Raw genomic sequence first — 20,049 nt, 5'->3', positions numbered from 1 at the left:
AAATTTAAAACAAATTTATTTAGATTTATATATTTTATAAGAAATTTAAATTTCCGTAACAAAACTGGAAAATGCAAAGGTGGATGAATTCCCTACAAATTCGAAAAACAAGGGAATCTGTTAATCAAGCGTTTCTCTTTGTTTACGCGTTTGTGAAGAGGTTTTTTCTTTAAACATTTCAAATCCATGGATTTCTTAATTGTTGTTTTTCTTATACTTCTTCCTCTCTATTATAAGTTTTTTAACTTTGAAAACAACTTTTTTTTCTCAATTAAGTAAAAAACCCACAGAAAATTTGTTTTAAAGTATACCGTGATTTAAAAAATTATTTTTCTTCCGTTACTTTTTTGAAGTCCTGGTCATATAACATCGAAGTAATTTCAAATATAGTTCATTTAAACTGTGATTTTTATATGTGTTTAATGCAATTGAATCAAACTTAAGTCTTTTGCCTATTTGCAATCTTAACGTTTAACTTACATCTGGTAAAACTGTTGAATCCGAATGACAGCTGTTATGTTAGCAAAAGTTTAAGAGTACAGTATTTCATTCAATTTAAGTTTTGGTTTGAAGTAAAACTGATTAACTCCAAAGTGAGTTGTTAAATTGGTCGATTCCAAAACAGAAAATTGAATTTCCGCAACCGCTGTTTTGGTGGCGGACGGTACCTAACACATTTTTGCTAAGTGTTGGAGATCGCCAGTTTTGCAACTGAACTACAAATATATGCTTATTTGTTATTTTATGTAATTTTGAAAAGAAGATATTGTAAATTTGGCTGAAAAAATAAAATCTACGAAGAAACATATTTTAAAAAGCATCCAGACTAAAAAAGGTTAAAAAAAAAAGATTTTTAAATATAATTCATTAACCCATAGAATCTCGGGCAATAAAATCATCTGTTCTAAATGTGCTTCTTATTTGTTACTTTATCTCTCTGTGTTCTGTGTCCTTTCTTCTGTGTGATTGTGTGAATGTAACCCGCCCTATAAACGGGTTTGTGGTTGTATGACGTGGGCGACGCTACTCCACCGCCGTGGCTTAGCCATCTCACTGGATAACGATAAGAGAGTAGCAATTCTGGCATTTCTGAGGCCAATGGGAAATAGACCCAAGTGCCCGCCATTAACCAAAAAAAAATTTTTTTTTACTCTATGAGGTTTTTTGGTATCGGTGCCGACTTTGGTTGACGTGCTTTCTCGTTGGAAAATTTATTTCCAGTTTTTGTGGTAAATGCTTCGCTTGAGTTGATTAACTTTGATTATTTGTGTGCCTCGATGGGCAGTTTATCACTGCTGAAAAATATAAACTGGTGAGTTGCTTTTGAATTGAATTATCTGTGAGTTTCTAACTTTGATACTAGATCTAGGTTTGAATACGTATCGGCCATTGTTTACAAACATTATTTACAAACATTGACTGAAGGCAATTGATTGATAGATGATCTACTCATGGTCACATGACATGAGAGCAAACTAGATCACCCTTTTAATTGGTAACTGCAACCCTTACTTGTGAAACTGAAGAAGAAACGGAAAGAGAAATCGTATCGGAGGGAACAATTGATGATTGATCCATGGTCATGTGACCTGAGAATGAACTAGATCGTCCCATTGGCTGTTAACTGTGACCATCATTGATTGATCTCTGAGTGCATGACAGAAGGAAAATCGCATCGGAGGAGAGAGATTTTCTCTGTAACTGATCTTTGAATTTGATTCTCTGAAGGTGTTTTTTGTCATTTAAAGTTAAACAATTTTGACTCCTCGAAGACTTTGACAGTTTTGATAGCATCACATATAGAACAACTGCGTTGGACTGACCAATGAAATCTCAGACATATAATTAAGACTGGATAGATGGTTGGTTAGGTGATCCGTACCTCCGGTATCACCGGAGGATCTGGTGGTCATGAGTCAAGAAAATGGAGGAGAGGTTGTTACGGACAACAAAGTAGAGGATGATGAGGATTCTTTGCATTTTCCAGTAATTTCACCTGCGATTGCCATACAAAACAAAATTCATTCTGTGATCATGAATTGTAGGATTAGCGCTCGGGATAGAGATATGGTCATGGCACATCTCGCAGACCTGATTGTTTTAACAGCAAGACAGGATACTGAAATAGCTTTAATGAAAGCAAAATTGGATGAATACTCAGAGTTAAATAGAACCTGCTTTGATCCTCTCATAGAGGAAAGCAGTAGACAGAGGGAGCGTAACGAAAAAACTTATGCCGACATTGTGAAGTCAAATGAGAAAAGAGTCTTCGGACAAGACAATCGGAGAAGAGAACATATAATGATCGTTAGACCACTAGTAGATGGGACATTGTCTGAGAAGACAAAATCTGATTTGGTCCACCAGTTAAACCCCGCAAACTTAAAGATAGGCGTCAAGCGAATCAATAACATTAAAAATGGGGGTGTCATCATTGAAACTGAAAACTCAGAAGACCTGGAAAAACTTAAATTTGAAATGGAAAAGGTTAAGTTGGATGAACAATATAGCTTTGGTTCGCCCAAAAAGAAAAGACCATCTATAATTATCTTTGGTGTGGATGAAGAAATAACTGGAGAGCAAATAGAAGAAGCCCTAATTAATCAAAATCAGGGTCTAAATAATGAGGGAATTAATGTAAAATTCCCACTTAAGGGGCGGAGGAATAACAAACACTGGATTGTTGAGCTTGATCCGGACTCATTTAATTGCTTAAAATACCAGGATAAAATAAATATAGGTTGGAAGCGATATAACTTTGAGGAAAATTATAGAATCAAGCAGTGTTTCAGGTGCGCAGCCATGGGACATTTAGCTAAAGAGTGTAACAGACAGGATATCTGTAGAAACTGCTCATCAACAGATCATAGAGTAAATGAATGCCGCAATCGACCACATTGTATAAATTGTGCCAACAATAACAACAAACACAAGTCAAACTTGGATGTGAGCCACTCACCATTCAGCAAAGAGTGCTATCAGTACATAAGAGCCAAAAATTTACAGATCAAGCACACTGACTATGGCCGATGGTATAACAATTAATTGTAAAATAGGGCACTTAAATTTACATCATTCAAAACTGGCTAACATTCAGTTGGACTACGATATTTCTTCCCTGGGACTAAACCTCATTAGTTTAAACGAACCTTACTACAATAAGCAGATGAGGATTAGTGAATTTTCTAACAGCCTTAAGATTTACGCCTCGGAGGATAGACCCAGGGCGGCTATCGTTATGGACAAACATGTTAAAAATGATTCCTCAATTTTGATAACCCGTGATATCTGCGCTGTGACCTTTCGGGCTGGGTCTCAGGACTGTGTTTTTATTTCTATGTACTTGTCGCCAAGTGAGAGCATGGATGGAAACCTCAATGTTCTGAGGTCAATCTTGACTAAGTATTCCAGCTTTAAAATCTTCATTTGCTCAGATGTCAACGCTAAATCAACGGCATGGGGACCCCGGTGTGATGCTAGGGGTGATCAAATCACCGAATTTTTAAGTATGTTTAACCTAACTGTTATTAACGATCCAGCCGCACCACCCACTTATTCTTCTGTTTTGGGCATGAGCTGGATTGATATTATCATAACCAACACTTTTGAACTTGATAATTATAGAGTTTATGAGGGTGAAACAATGTCGGATCACCAGCTAATCATGGCTGACCTGATCATTGAAGATAAGAACATCGAGAGGAGTGAGGATAATAAGAAAACACGTAGAATCAATTATAAACAGCTAAACTGGCTTGATCTGAGATATTGGCTTTATAGGATAACCAAAAAATTCAAAGTAGAGGAAATAGTAAAAACTGAGGAATTGGATGGATTCGTCCAAAATGTGACAAATGATATTGTTGAAGCCTGTAAAAGATCAAGGTTTAAATTAAGGAGACAGGTGTCGAGGCCAGCATCTTGGTGGACAACCAAACTGGAAATACTTAGAAAGAAGCTTAGAGCTCACAGAAGATATTATCAGTCAGCCACAAACCAATCGGAGAGAGATGAACGGATTATGGCATACAGAAGAGTTAGAGCGGATTATAAACGTGAAATTAGAAATGCAAAGAGAGAGGACTTAAAACTTAAATTAAATGGAATTACTCCACTGGACGCCTTCTCAGACCCCTACAAAATGGCCAAGGGCAAAAATATGGGAAGGCAGATTAATATTAACACGGAAAAGCCAGATGGGACAAGCGCAATGGATTTGAAAGAGTCTATTGAAAATATTATTAAACACCACTTCAGAGAAACAATAAATGAGAATATTGCTATGGAGGAGTCGGATATTAGCGATGTTGAATTCACTGAGGCTGAAATTGAGGCTGTCTTAAGAGATCAGGGTGTGGGCAAATCACCGGGATTAGATGGAATCCCAGCAGAGGTGATAAAGGATCTATTCTATGCAAACAAGACCTGGATGACAAACTTAATAAATAGATGCTTGAGATTAGGTGTATTTCCTAAGATATGGAAAGCAGCGAGGGTCACCCTAATTAATAAGCCAAAGATCGATCTAAAGAAACCCGAGGCATATAGGCCAATTTCACTTCTACCAACCTGGGGGAAAGTTCTCGACAAACTACTAACCAGAAGACTTGTCTATCACCTTGAAAGTCAACATATACTGCACGATCAACAATTTGGCTTTAGGGTCGGCAATGGAACAGAGGAAGCTTTGAAGTTTGTTATCGATTTTATTAATGATGCTAAATCGGAGGGGAAACACACAATTGGGATAACCCTTGATATCAAGAATGCTTTCGGAACAGCTAGATGGGATAGCTTGAAAAAACTATTAAATCAGCTCTATGTCCCCAAAAATTTATTGTCATTGATTTTCGGCTTTTTAGATAACCGTACTGTTACTTATGAGGACGGTGGTAGTTCCATACTTATACAAAAAGATTTTAATATGGGGGTTCCTCAGGGATCCTCACTGGGGCCCATTTTATGGTTTTGTTGATCAATACTGTCTTTGACGTTTTTAATCATGAATTTTATGCGAATTTTAGTGATTTTAACGAACAAGATTTTAGAATTGTGGCATTTGCAGATGATTTGCTGCTCTTAATTAAGCACACTAGCTTTTACAAGTTTGATCTTATTGGAACACAGATTTTGGAGAAGTTGATTTCGTGGTCTACGGATTATGAACTCAAGTTTAGCCATGAAAAAACTAAAGTGATTTCCTTCCCTAAGAGCGGCAGAAAGATCACACGTCTCCCTTGCATCAAAATGGGATTAAATGGAAACATTAAGAATTATAAAACCGTGAAATATCTAGGTGTCACTTTGGACCCCGGTTTAACCTGGCTTCCGCATCTGGAGGATACAAAAGAGCGTATCACCGTTTTTAACCACAACATGAGTGCCTACGTAAGAAGGACCTGGGGTTTAAAACCCAGAGTCCTGAAACGTATCTACCTCCAGGCCAGTGAGAGAATAATTACTTATGCCGCCAGTGTATGGTTCAACAAGGGGGTCAGGATGAGAGAAAAACTAGCATCAATCCAAAGGATCCCGCTGCTAACAATAACTAGAGCCTATAATACAACTAGCACCGAAGCCCTGCAAATACTTTCGGGAATCAAACCCATTCATTATAAAATAATTGACGAAATTTATTATAAAAGATTAAAATGGGGATGGCATTTAGACGACCTAAATTTGGTTAGCACTAATTTAACACATGCCCAATACCTGGAGTCTCTGCCACCCCTCAAGCACCCAGCTACTTCTCTCGCTGTACCCTGGAGCAAAGGAAAACCGGATAACAATAACATCGAAATCTACACAGATGGATCAAAAATTGATGATAATGGTAGCGAACCAATGCAGAGTAAAGTAGGATACGCAATCGTCGTGAAGCAAAATGGACTTACAATCGATCTAATCTCCAATAGATTAAACGATGAAGCAAGTATTTATCTGGCGGAGCTGGAGGCTATTAAACAAGCTGTTATTTACATCAAAAACAAAAATTACAAAGATGCGAAAATTTATACTGATTCGCTGTCCTCGTTACAAAGTCTAAATGACCCAAGAAATCGAAATAAGATTATTGAAGAGATCAAAGTAAATATAACACCAAGTATTAAACTTTACTGGGTCAAAGCACACATTGGAATTGAAGGTAACGAGGAGGCGGATCAGCATGCCAAAAAGGCCACAGGCTTCAGCCGGGTGGGAACGATGCTCCCAGTGGAAAGAACATTCATTATTAGATACATCAAGCAAGTCACAATGAATAAATGGAAAATTGATTGGAGTGAATCAACAAAGGGCAGGCAGACATATAATTTCTTTAAAGATCCCACACTAACTCGCCTGCAGTCACCTGCACTTCTATTTAAACCAATTCTTAACTGGCCACGGAGTTTTCGGAATATATCAGCAGAAATTCTTCAATAAACGAGCAAATTGTAAATTTTGTGGCAGAGTACAAGACATTGACCACCTCATAAAATTTTGTCCCAAATTCCAGAGGATCCGTGGCAGAAAATGGGATCAATACACTCAACATCAACTTTATGCTGATATTGACTGCAGGGAGAAAATCATCGAAATTCTTAAATATACCCTCGATGATCTGCTTGCCCCTGCGAGCACACCTGACTAATTTTATCTGGTTTTATTTTTAAACGTTCGGCTTTTAGGTTTTCTGGTTTTAAATTTCTGCTTTTAGTATTTTACTCCGGCACTTGCCGTTTCCTTAAACTGGCATCTTCCTTATACATAGGACATTCAAAATGAAATCTTGCTCTTGGTCAAGCTCAGCACCCTCTGTCTTACCTGGTGTCATCTTTGAGTGTTATCACCTCAGTGAAACTTTGGTTTACCTTAGAACATTTTAATCTTAGAGGCACTTAGCCTTGAAAGGGAGACACTTGAACTTTTAGTCGACTATTTTATTTTTTCTATTGGGCTTATTTTAGTCTTTTTATTTTTAATGTGATTTTTCATATTTTACCCTTTGATGTTTTAATTGACCTTACTTTTATATGTTTTTGCCTGTATTTTTGACACTTTTATTGTCGGTTGATTTTATCCACTTTGATGTTTTAAGTACTTTTATTCTTTATTCTGTTTTATTTTATTTTACTTTTTCGGTTTTGGGATTTTTCCTATGTGTTTTAATCTTTTTTATTTAGTACTTTTACTTTTCTGTAGTTTGGTAGTGTTTAGTCACGTGCAAACGGGTGAAACCCTTATCCGCAAACTCCTTCGGGGGTAGGTCGGTTACTATTGGTCTTACTCTATGAGAGTGAAAAGTTGTGTACTGAAAATATAATAAATTTGACTGCAAAAATATCTCCCATTTAAAAAGATTTTAAAATAACCCTCAAAATATAAAAACATACTCCTTTAGTACAATATACATCATAAGTCCTCAAAAAATATCAAAAAGAAGAAAATATCCCCATCAAATTGCTTGGGAGGATTAGTAAACCTCCCATCCCATCAGTGACCCTGCCTTCCCCCTATTCTTCTGCTCAGTTGTATGTGGATATATTCTGATTCTTTTACTTTCCACAATACTTTTCGTATTGGGGTTATATAGTTTAAATTTCCCCAATGCTTACTTTCATCACTATGTTCAATGCATAGTTAAGATTATTCTCTAGCTCCAAAACTTATTTTTATCAATATTAAATTCGATTAAAAAAATTTTTAATCGGAAAGAAAATTAAGAGTAAAGGTAGTATTTTACGTCGCAATAGAGCTGCAGGATGGGCAATTGGCGACAGTCTAGGAAACATCCCCGAGGATGATTCGAAGACATACTATTATAATTGTTGATCCTCTGTGGAGAGAATGGCTCCAACTTTGGTAGCCGACAATCTGCGCTTGAGGTCGAGCATTTACGGTTGAACGTTCGAGAATCCCTCAATCCCTTCACTGGCTGATTAAAGGGGTCACATGCGCGCTGACTGACCACTGCCAGTGATGCTTGTCTTTGGTGATCTACTGGAAAGGGTGTCTCACGATCTGTGAGACCATAGCTGGTGTTTTCCAAGCAAATGTAAACGGTAACCTCCTTGACGGTCTTGCCGTTCAGCCAAATGCCTTGTAGGTTGGAACCAGCGGGTTTGAATCCCGTCATAACCCTGAGCGTATCTATAAGAAGTGACATAAGCAGGCCTGTGTGCTCTTTACAAAGTACGGCGTATAAGCTCTAATCAAGAGGAAAACAAATGTCTCTAGTTAGAAAGGGACATCACTAGGTTACATCTAATGTTACAGCATAATTCGAACAAGCTATAGTCTGTTTAACTCCCCCAACTATTCGTCTGGAGTAATGGCAGTGAATATGGTTACGAGGTTTAACTATTTCAATTAGAGATGTTGGGCCATTATTTAAGACAGACTTTGACTCGGGTCCGCATGAGAAAGGGAATCAAGGGAGAAAGAAGCTCACCTCTTTGAAATGCTCAATTTATTATTTCCATAGCAGCAGACGACCTTAGACTTCGCGACGAGGGAAGTTCTTTCTATAGGCAAACTATTTATCCATGCTATAGAGTGTTTGGTGGAACGACGAGACCGCTCGGCCAGAAACGTCCCCATATGTATGTGTAGCAATGAATATACAAATACGAAAGTAAAAAAAGTATTTTTATTAGTCAGTTCATATCTGCTTATTATGATTGTACGCTTGGCGATATTTTCAAACCGCTAGTTTTGTTTTCAACTAAAGAAAGTATTAGTGTATTGTATTTGTTCAAATCTTCAATATTTCATATTATATTAATGTTATTGATTTATTCTGGTGAATTTAAAGTGAAATTTTGTTTTAGCTAGTTTCAGATACATTGGTAAAAAAGAAAAGGTGATATTTGGAAGGCAATCGTTAATTTAGGAGTCCTGATTTGGCTCGTATTGACATGTTTATAAAATGTCCAACAATAGCGCATAGATACTTTGTTTCGATATTTTATTCTTGCCTAGTTTCTATGAAAACTAATTAATTTCCTGGAAAAGTATAATCCTGACAAGGTAATTACTGTTTTATAATGATTCTTTCCAAATACAGTCAAACCCCGCTATAGTGAACCTTTATGGGACCGAAATTGCGGTTCACTATATCCGTTACGCACAGCAATTTAACAAATGGTTCCCAAACTCCTCCCTTTTATTACATATTATTCAAATAAATGGCTGAGAAATATTATGTAGTAGCAAAAAATGTATTATTTTTTATTACTCTTCGTCCTGTATACAAAAAAAAAATTAGTAATCTTTAGCTGATGAGCAATCCTCAACATAAGATAGGGAAACATTTTCCGACTCTCAGATAATTTTTCCTGAATTTCTGTTGTTCCGCTTTTTAAGCCTGTCTAACCTGCCATTCGAGCAAATAAAAGTAGTCTCACAAAATCGCTTAGCAAATTCATCGACATTTGTCCAGATACTGGAAGATTGCGGCTTCTTCGATTGCTGAACCATTTCAGTAATGTTTCTTCAATATCCTTGTGATCTGCTTTTCTCAACTTTTTTTCTACCATCTAAATTTTTTTCATAAGCAGAAATTATTCATTGCCTATTTCTCCATGTGTTACAAACTGCAGATCTGGATAGTTTATATTCCCTGTAAATATCAGCTTGATTGCATCCATTTTCAATTTTTCTGATTATGCCCATTTTATCATCAATGGAGAACGCTTTACGTTTACTGCTCGGCATAGTTAAATTTGAGACACTTGTTTGCAGGCTTTTATAGCTGAACCGAGAGCAAAAAGTTGTTGAAATGAGGGCCTTATCAGCACATATTAGTGTCCAACTCTTTGACCAATAATGAATAATTACTCATTCCCTCTGACAGAAAATGCATAGTGATCCCATTGACACCTTGCAGATGCATCGTCTGCCTAGGTTGAAATCATATGCTTGGTTTGTTTAGGGATGGGAAAGTGAGATAGAAGAAGCAAACAAGAAAAAATGCTTAACGCTACATTTCCCTCTATAGATGGTCTTAAAAATCAGTGTATGTATTGAAGAAAAAATTTCAAAATTATTACAAAAAAGAAAATGAAGAAAAAAATCAGTCAAAGACAGAAGGAAGTTCATTATATCCAACTTCCTCACTTTTTTGATTCACTATATCCACAAAAAATAACATTATACGTGTATAGCAAGTCACGGGATCGAACATTTCGTTCACTATATCCGGGAATTGACTATATACCGTGTTCACTATAGCGGGGTTTGACTGTATTTATTTTCTATTTTCATCTCAAACTACTTTTTAAAATTTTATTTACAGTATTCTAGTCGAGTATAGTGACCTACAAATGCTCATAAGTGCGAAGTCGTAACACTCCCTAAGTGTTAAAAACACCATCCGTTTTGGTCACGGGTTTACGAATTTCGTTGAAATGATAACAAAATAGACAAATTGAAACTTCCAGAGTTGTTGAAATTTGAAATAAAAACAAACGTGTTAATTCCAAAACCTATAAACGCTGAGAATTATCAGAGAAACATGTCAGGTGTCTTTATCATTGAATTAGGCTTAATTTATCTTTTATTGTAGAAGTCGTTAGGTATAATTGCAATATTACCCGGTTATTTTGTTTGTTTTTTCATTTTAAAATATTGAATTTTTTTATTCTGTTGTGTTGAAAAATAGCAAACATAGAAAAAAACTTTTAGCACTAGCACTAAGCCTTAAATTTATTTTAATAAAAAAAACTAATTTTAAATTATTACTTAAAATAATAATTTTTTCTCTTCAAAAATGTGCTAGGATAATTTATCGGTAGTAAATTTAATAATCTAAATTAAATAGTTTCTGTTTAGAGCATAGAAAATTCTTGAAATCTGAATTGGAAAAAGTTATATGTCTATCTGAATATAAAAAAGTTAATGTAAATAAATAAAAAAAAAATACTGAACAATACTTAAATAAAAACATAAGTCAGATTTTAATATTTTATATACATAAATACTTATTTTATTTCAATTTACTAGGTCTATTTTTCGAAAAATAATGTTTATGATCACAGAAATGTAATAATGCATACTTTAAATATATATCATAATCAATATATTCATTGTTCAAAGTCATTGAAACAGGTTTAATTGATGGCTGGTGTTTCAAATAATAGTCTTTCAACTCCTTTTTGGTTCCTTTAACTTGAACAAAATTATTGTTCATTTTAATAAAAATTTGGCTAATATAAGCAATGGAGAATTAAAAAGTGTTTTTTAAGAAAATCTTCTTCACTAAAATTTTAATTGCTTGCGACGAATATTTTTTTATTTTTGCTCAATCTTAAAAATATTATACTTTGATTCTGAGTTGTAAATTCTTTTGAAAATTGCAGCTAAAAATGCAACGGTAACTAACACTTTGCACCAGACTTGTGAATTTTTCTCGTTGTAAATGGAAGAAAAAATTATTCATTTACAGTAAAATTGCCTAATAAGTGATGAAATTTAAAAAATTTATTAAACAATTTTCATCTCGGAACTTTTAATCTTTTAAAATATTTTCTACTCTTATTCATCAGTAAAAATCTTGCACTTTGATTATTTTAAGATGGCTGCCAAAAATAAGTATTCATTAAAATGAAAAAATGGACAAACATTATGACTAAAAATGATATGATACACTTAAATGATTTTATTGAAAGGAAAAATTATTCTATGGGATTTTTTGTTTTTTTAAGCTAAATATTTTCTTCTCTCATCTATCTAGAGAATAATATTTTAAATTTTGTTTAATTACAATTTAAAAAAAAGAAAAAAATTTGTGCTTCTTTTTTTGGGTTAAAAAAGTAACTTATATATTATGATACAACTGACATTTTAATAATTTATTGAGGAAAAAAAATTTGCTCAGTGGAACTTTTTATAATTTGAGATAAATGTTATCTGCTTTTCCGATATTCTGTACCAAAAAAAAAAAAAAAAAAAAAAGGCACTTAAAAATATATTTCATTTTGCACGAAAAAATGGCCAAATTGTTATAAAAAAGTGGACATTTGAGCATTAGTTTAAAGAAGTTTAAGTCCACTCTACATAAACTTTTAATTTCTGTCGATATATAACTAGCATTCTTTCTTTAAAATGGTTTCTACCATCTTTAAAATAGTTTCTACACGCTGGTATTTATTTTCTAATTATGGACTCTAAAAAGGAATGTTTTCTTCTGTGAAATATGCCAAACATATAACTTTATAATTGACAATTGAAAAACTTATTAAAAGAACTTGTACTCTGGAAAGTTTAATTTTTTGAGATGAATATTTCCCATTCTTCTCAAAATCGGTACTTAAACATTTCGCTTAATATTTTCTTGTTCTGTCAGCTGCAAATATCGGTTCAATTAGGTAAAAATGTAAAAATAAAATGAAAACATCAAAAGTATTAAAATTTGTATCTTGGATTTTTTAGATTTTTGCTATAAGTATTTTCGACACGTTTGCATTTCTTAAAGGCACTTTATTTTTTCTTCCGATAGTTTTGCATTGTTCTAAAATTCTCAGCAAAGAATGTTCTATTTTCAGGTAGGCGTTAAAATTGTTTTATTTATTTATTCATTCATTTTTTATTAATATATGCAATTTATTTGTTTATTATTATTTTTTGTTTTGTTTGTGCACCGCAAAACCTTTTTTTCATGGGTGTAGGGGAATGTATTTTTTTGTTTTGAATATATGCCCTAGATGGCGCCAAAACAACATTTTAACAGCAAACTTAGACTTTATTTTTCATTCAATGGCTCATGCTGCTATCTACATTTGCTGTTGTAATTTAAATACTTTTAAAAATGAGAGTTTTTAAACTATTAATTTCTGACAGAAGCGTATTAAAAACATTTAAAATCCCCCCAAAAGATCCCCTCTGACGCAGAATTTTTATGAATCATATCTTTCATACTTTTTTTTTTCATTATTTTGTATTAATTTAGGTCAAAATAAGTGAAAAATATTATATTTAGCATTTAAATAATTTACCGTTGTGAAATACAGCCTAGAATTCCGGTGATTTTTTCTGCCTTAAAGATAAAATCTTCTACGCTTTCAAGCAATAATTTTTTAAACTTTAACTAATTTGCAGTTAGTTGGATCTAAGAAAAGTAGTTATTCTTCATTGAAGTTTCTTTAATTAACGAAATCAATTATTGATAATTTTTTTAATATGAATGAAGGAAATTCAAACTACTTATTTTGGACTTTATATTACAGCATAAATGTAAACCTATAATAACAGATTTTTTTAGTAATAATTAGACTGTTTCTTATATATTTTAAAAAATACCCAAAATATATATATTTGCTCGTAATTAGGGTATCAGAAAAAATAATATAAAAGGACATCGATGTCCCATCTGCTTCTAAGAGTTAAGAGATGATGTACGATACAGTTCAAGGAAATTATTTTAGATTTATTTTTAACATTAGATTTATTTTTAATTTTTTTTAAAGCAGAACTTCGAAAGGAAACTTGGAATAACTGGATGTAAAATGATTAAAGTAAACCTTTGCTACGAAGTGGCGAAATTTGCTGAATTAATAACATTTTTAATAGCATTTATTAGTGTCTCTTAAACGAAGGATGTTTTAAAAATATTTGACGAAATGACGGTCTGTTTTAATTCTCAGGTAAAATCAATTGTAAACTCAATTTATGTGCGATTAGGACAATCTCTTAAGTTTCGGTGAAAAACTCTTAATGATACATTTAATGATACACTTAGATACTCTGTATCATATAGTAATTTTAAATCCCTAAAATAAAAAGTATCTAAGAGATACTTTTTTACTAACCCTTTTGATCTAAGAGATCAAAAGGGACGAATGCTCTTAGGAAATACTTATGAATGCTTATGTAACGCATATTTTCTATACACGGAGAAAAAAACCTCGAAAATCTTCCATGATAGCCTAACGGTAAGAGAACTTTTTACCAGAGAGGTTAAAAATCAAAATTTTTGAAGTAAGAAACACGCTTTCTAGTAAAAATTCATTTAATAGTTGCCAATATTATTCAAGCATGCTTTTTTCTTTTAAATATTAAGCGTAGAATGAAAATGTGAATTTTTGTTACTAAATAAAATAAATAGGTTTTTTTTATTTTTTTAAAAAACTGTCTTCACAAACAATTTATTTAGTATTTCTTGTTGATTTTTTGTTTTGTTTCGGTTTTAATAAGTGTTCTTTTTTTACTAGGAAATTAATCTTTAATGATATTAATTAGTAATATAATTTTATTTTATTTCATAACCGCTGTTGAACAACCGATCCAATTTTGGGTTTACGACTACTAATGTTAAACTTGATACCCCTGTAATTTTGAATCCGATCCAGAAGACAAGGGTTCTCCTGGATCAAGTATTGGGAGAAATTTGCCTTCGTTTAGGACTTGTTGATGGAACTAACCCTCATTTTCGTTATATGGAGGGAAAAAAACACGAAAACCTCCCACGGTTAGCCCGACGGCAAAGTGACTCTAAACCATGATCCGTCAATGACTGAGGATATTTTACGTCAGCACTGTGGACGGTGCGAGCCTTATGCGAAATTTGAATCAATCAGTCATCACTGCTATTCGAACACGGTTCACCTCATTTCAAGGCGAACGCTCTATCCCCTGAGTCACCATGGCTCAATATGATCTATTTTATTTCATATTTTATAATCGTCGTTGAACCGCCGATTCAATTGTGGGTTTACATTTGTTTTAGTTATTTAGAGATGTATTGTTTAAAAAGGTGACATGGTTGCCAGATTTAGAAAGATCTCGCTTTTTTGGTAGTTTGATTTGGCCTCTTTTTACTTGTTTATTACTGTTTGTTCTTGTTGCAAGCCGTGTTTACTTGTTTATTACTGTTTGTTCTTGTTGCAAACCGTGTTTACTTGTTTATTACTGTTTGTTCTTGTTGCAAACCGTGTTTACTTGTTTATTACTGTTTGTTCTTGTTGCAAGCAGTGTTTACTTGCTTATTACTGTTTGTTCTTGTTGCAAGCTGTGTTTACTTGTTTATTACTGTTTGTTCGTGTTGCAAGTCGTGTTTACTTGTTTCTTACTATTTGTTCTTGTTGCAAGCCGTGTTTACTTGTTTATTACCGTTTGTTCTTGTTGCAAGCAGTGTTTACTTGTTTATTACCGTTTGCTCTTGTTGCAAGCCGTGTACCATAATACATTAGTGTTTATTGTTCGAGTAGCAAGATTAAGTTCAATATTCGAGATCAAGCTGACATATAAAGGCCTCTAAAAAACTAAAGTACAAAAATAATTACATAGATTTTATTCAGGTAATGGTCTTGATGAGCGTTTTTCTTTATTTGGTCGAAGCATGTCCTTCTGTAGATCTTGTGTTACTAAGTCCTACATTAAATTAAATTTTTAACTGGTAAGCATTTTTATTTATTCCCGCCACCTTTTTGTATTCAAATGATAATTCCACCTTTTTTTGTTACGAATTTATAAAACCGGAAACAAACTGTGTAACTGATTGCGCATGCACTGGCAAGCAATATCATTTAAATTGAGCACAGTGCAACTGATTGAGGCTCTTAGAACTTTCAATTTATTATCTAAACCGAAAAAAAATGGGTAACGAGGAACATGACAATTGAAGCATACCTTATGATGCTCAATGTTATATTTTAAAATTTAAATATTTATTAATTCATGGCCAACTAGTATTCAGTAACAGACTTTGTAACTTAATAACACATCATAAATCTCAATTCAAACCTTTTTTTAGAAGATAGCTATAGTAATTACGTTATCTCCTTAACTATTTATCTCATCAATAACGTGCAGATGAGGAACTAATGCTTTTAAACGAGTTTAAGGATATGACTTAATAACCAAAATAATATTTTTTTGTTTCATTACTCGCAATTTTATATGTATGGAGGGTTGACCGTGTAAAGTTAAGCACAGGTGGCGCTAGGGATTAAAATTCACGAAAGACTTCCGGGTTACTACTTATGATTGATTTTTACGCATAAGCTTAGAAAATCGCGCCATTCAATATTATACTTGTAATGTTCACAATATTACACTTCTAAATTTAACTTTCAATGAAACAAATAAAAAATATATTTGGAAGACCTCGCATGAAATGTTATGATGCTACACTAAAAATTATAATTTGCGATATTTTGCAAAATTATAGTCAAATAAGGGATAACACTCACAAACTGTAAAACCTTAGATCAAGCCGTGATGGTTCAGGAGATAGAGCGTTTGCCTTCCAATGAAGTGAACCTGATTCGAATCCCTGAGATGGCTGTTTGATACGAATTCCGCATTCGACTTGCACCGACTAGTGTGCTGACGTGAAATACCCTCAGTGATAGACGGTTCATGGGTTAAACTCTTCTTGCCGTCAAACTAACAGTGAGAGGTTTTTGTGGTTTTCCTGTCCATATAACGCAAATGCAAGTTAGTTCCATCAAAAAGTCTTCTATAAAGCAAAATTTCTCCGAATACTTGCATGGTGGAAGTAATATTCAGGGTGCCATTTTGTATTGAGATGATGGAATATTAAGGTGTGGGTGGAGTTTGTATTGGTATAGTGGGCCATTTGAAGATTGATGCTGAAATCAGGGGATGATGAAAATTAACAGTTGAACAGGATCAGAATTAATAAAAAGCTTTTATTTAATATATTGCAGAGCTCGAGGTACCAAATATAAATATTATCAATAAGAATTTCAGTTGGATCAATTTTGCATAATAATATTAATAAGGACAGGCCATGGGAGACAAATCCCCACGACCTGCCTAATCAAAAGCCAAATTAAAAAGTACATGTAATTTGTTCCCAACGGACACAGAAGCATGGGTAGGAGATCCAAAATTGGCGATTTAATAAATTATAACATAGCCAAAACAAAGCCAACTAGCATATCAACATGGATTTAAAGGAACACCTTGGCGATCACGAGTCGCCAACAAATTTATGAGAATTATTACAACCATGCAACCGAAACATTTAGCCGTTGGAAATTTAGAATAAAAAGTTATAAATAGATTTTTATTTTCGATTAGAGGCGACAGTGAATTTATAAGTCTGCATTAGTAATAAAATAAAAAGTATCCATTGCATTGATCTATAAGAGAAGGATAAATATTATATGTTCATGTTCGTTTTTAAAAGATTAAGCCTTTGATTTATTTTAAATGTAATTCTATTAATAAAAAAAAAGCTTAAGTAATGAAAGATATTTTAAAAGATAGGAAATAAATATGTAATGCCAATTGTGGCATCACATATTACTTGATTCAGGATTTCCCGCGCATAAATCGGCCTATTTAGGATTTTTGCTCCTGAAGCTTATAGATGGCAGCATTTTCTTAGAAATTTTACTCATTGAATGTTTTTTGCTTTATTTTTCAAGATTTTAAAAAAGGATCAGCACTTGATTTATTTCTAAAGTTTTCATTATGATTTGGCAATTTATATTTTTATTTTGATTTGGTTATTCTAACTGTAATTTTATCTTTATTTATTTTTCTTATATCTATCGTTTCATGTCTTGCTCTGTGTACTTAAAAATTGCGTTTGTTTGTTATAAAGTTTTCATTGCTATTCTATTTAAATTTTTCTAATTGCTTTTTCTTATTTGTTTATCTATTATGGGGCCTCGGGGCACTGTCAGTTTTTGGTATTACCACTGACAACAGAAAAGATCCTGTGTGTTGGTAGGCAGTGTGTCCAATAATGAAGAGATGTCTTGCTAACACACATATCTTAAAATATTCTTCGTTTTTCAAGATCTAATATTAATACTTTATCAAAACTTCTCGAAACTCTTTCACCAAGTGAAACAAAAAAGATAAAGTTCAAGTGCCTGATTCTGGAGGCGAGGCTATAACTTTAAACTATATTAACTATCTTGCCGTAAAAATTATCCGGATTTAAGCTCCATCCGAACTCTCTATCCCCTGAGCCACCACCGTTCAAGGCGCTTGTTTTATGATTTTATAATTCATGACAGTCGTTGATCAGCCAAGCCAATTTTTGAGTTTACGACTATCAAAGTTTAACTCCGTGGTCTTAACTCCGTGGTGGAGTTTTGAACCCAAACTAGAAGACTAGAAAACTCCTGGATCAAGTATTGGAAGAAATTTGCCTTCGAGGAGGACTTTTTGGTGAAAGTAACCAGCATTTGCGTTGCATGGAGAGGAAAACTACGAAAACCTCCCATGGTTAGCCTGACGACAAGAGGACTCTAACTCATGATCCGTGTATTACTGAGGATAGTTTGCGTTAGCACTGTGGTCGGTGCGAGCCAGGTGCGGAATTCGTATTGACCAGCCATCTCTGGGATTCGAGCCCGGGACATCTTATTGGGAGACGAGCGCTCTATCCCTGGAGCCACCACGTGTGTTTTAACAAAATGAAAGCTGCACTAACATTTTGATTTGAGTGAAGATCAGGATTTCCCAAACTGTTAAAAGTTAAGGCCCTTTGCCCCAAATTGGGCATTTTATGTAACAGTTGCTAAAGTCATGAAAAAAAACCCCAGCTTGAATTCTCTGTAGCTTCAGTGTTTATTTTTCTATTTTTTTAAAATTTATTTTTTTGATTTAAAATAGCAAAAAAAGAGTTTTTTTTTAGAATTCTTTAATTTTGCGAATTTCCATTTCATTCTTTTTTTCATTTTATTTTATCTAATGCGGATCATCTCTTAGAGACACTACGTGCATTCTATTTAAATACCATTTGGTGTAATTTTATCTCCAAAAATGTTTTAAAACTTTTCTTTTATTTGTATACATTCAGATGTTATTATCTGTCAAAATGTACAATTGGTTTTAATAACGATTTCAAATTTTGTGAACGACTCATAAAAAAAAGAAGAAATTTTGATTTAAATGAAGTTTTTGATATTTTTATTGCATTCAAATATCTTATCCTGTGTGTCTTTTCGTTTTTGTTGGATGACGGAATTTATGATGGAAATAAATTATAGAAATAAATAACCTTTTCACATTAAACTTGTTTTGGTTGATTTTATTCCCATTTAAACTGTAAACTTCAATGCATTTGTTTATTACGTTTCAAGGCTTCGAAGATGATCTAAGAAAATCTACGAGATTAAAATTTTAAGATCTGACCTTGAGAGATAATTTCCTTATTTCATGGTCTTAACCTGAGTTTATAAGTTGATATTGTGTTTCAAATGCAAAGCTGAGCGTTTTCGTCTGAAAAAAATTGATTAAGAATAATTTCCGCATATTCATACAGTACATAATGGCATTCAACTTGTGCTTTTTTCTAAAATTATATGTAAATTTATTTTCTTTTGCAGCACAGAGAACGGCTCCTTAAATTTCGAAACTCTCAAAAATGAAAATCTTAATGTACTATGCGCAAAACTAAAAACTGAACACCTGGATAACTTTTTATCTAATGATTGAATTTTTATGTACTAAGAGCCGATCTTAATGGCTAGGGAGACTAAACTTAAATAAGACATTTAATAAGTGCAAATGACTTATTAGGTTACAAAATCAAGCACAAAAACCTTAATTTCAATAAAAATACATATATATGCACCGAAGAGCCATTACATTATGACCACCCTCCATCTATAACAATGGGCTCGCCCAGGTTTTCATGGTTTCTCTCCCAGGAACAAAGTTTTCATGGGGCACATTAGGACCCATAATCCTCATGGAACAATCCCTGACGTCTGTAAGCTACTTGAACATAGTTGCAGACCAGGTTCACCCATTCATGGCAACAGTTTTTCCTGCCGGGGATGGTGTTTACCAACAGGATACTGCACCATGTCATAAGGGTCGAATCGTCTAGGAACATTTCAGTGACTTTCGAGTCACGTCTTGGCCTCCAAATTCACCTGACCTTAATCCAATAGAGCATTTGTGGTCCTACTTGGAAAACCAAATTCGTGCAGCCACGCTACCCCCTCGAACCCCTAGCAATGTGAGGGAATTGCAGGACCAGTTGGTTAGAGCTTGGTACCAGATACCTCAGACTACCTATCAGCACCTTGTGGAATCAATGCCACGGCGGTGCTGGCAGTTTTGAGGGCTAAAGGTGGT

The sequence above is a fragment of the Parasteatoda tepidariorum genome, chromosome 11, assembly GCF_982258835.1.
Source record: "Parasteatoda tepidariorum strain Cologne lab strain chromosome 11, Ptep-v5.0, whole genome shotgun sequence".
In the NCBI taxonomy this organism is placed as follows: domain Eukaryota; kingdom Metazoa; phylum Arthropoda; class Arachnida; order Araneae; family Theridiidae; genus Parasteatoda; species Parasteatoda tepidariorum.
Note: the sequence above shows the minus strand (reverse complement) of the source record.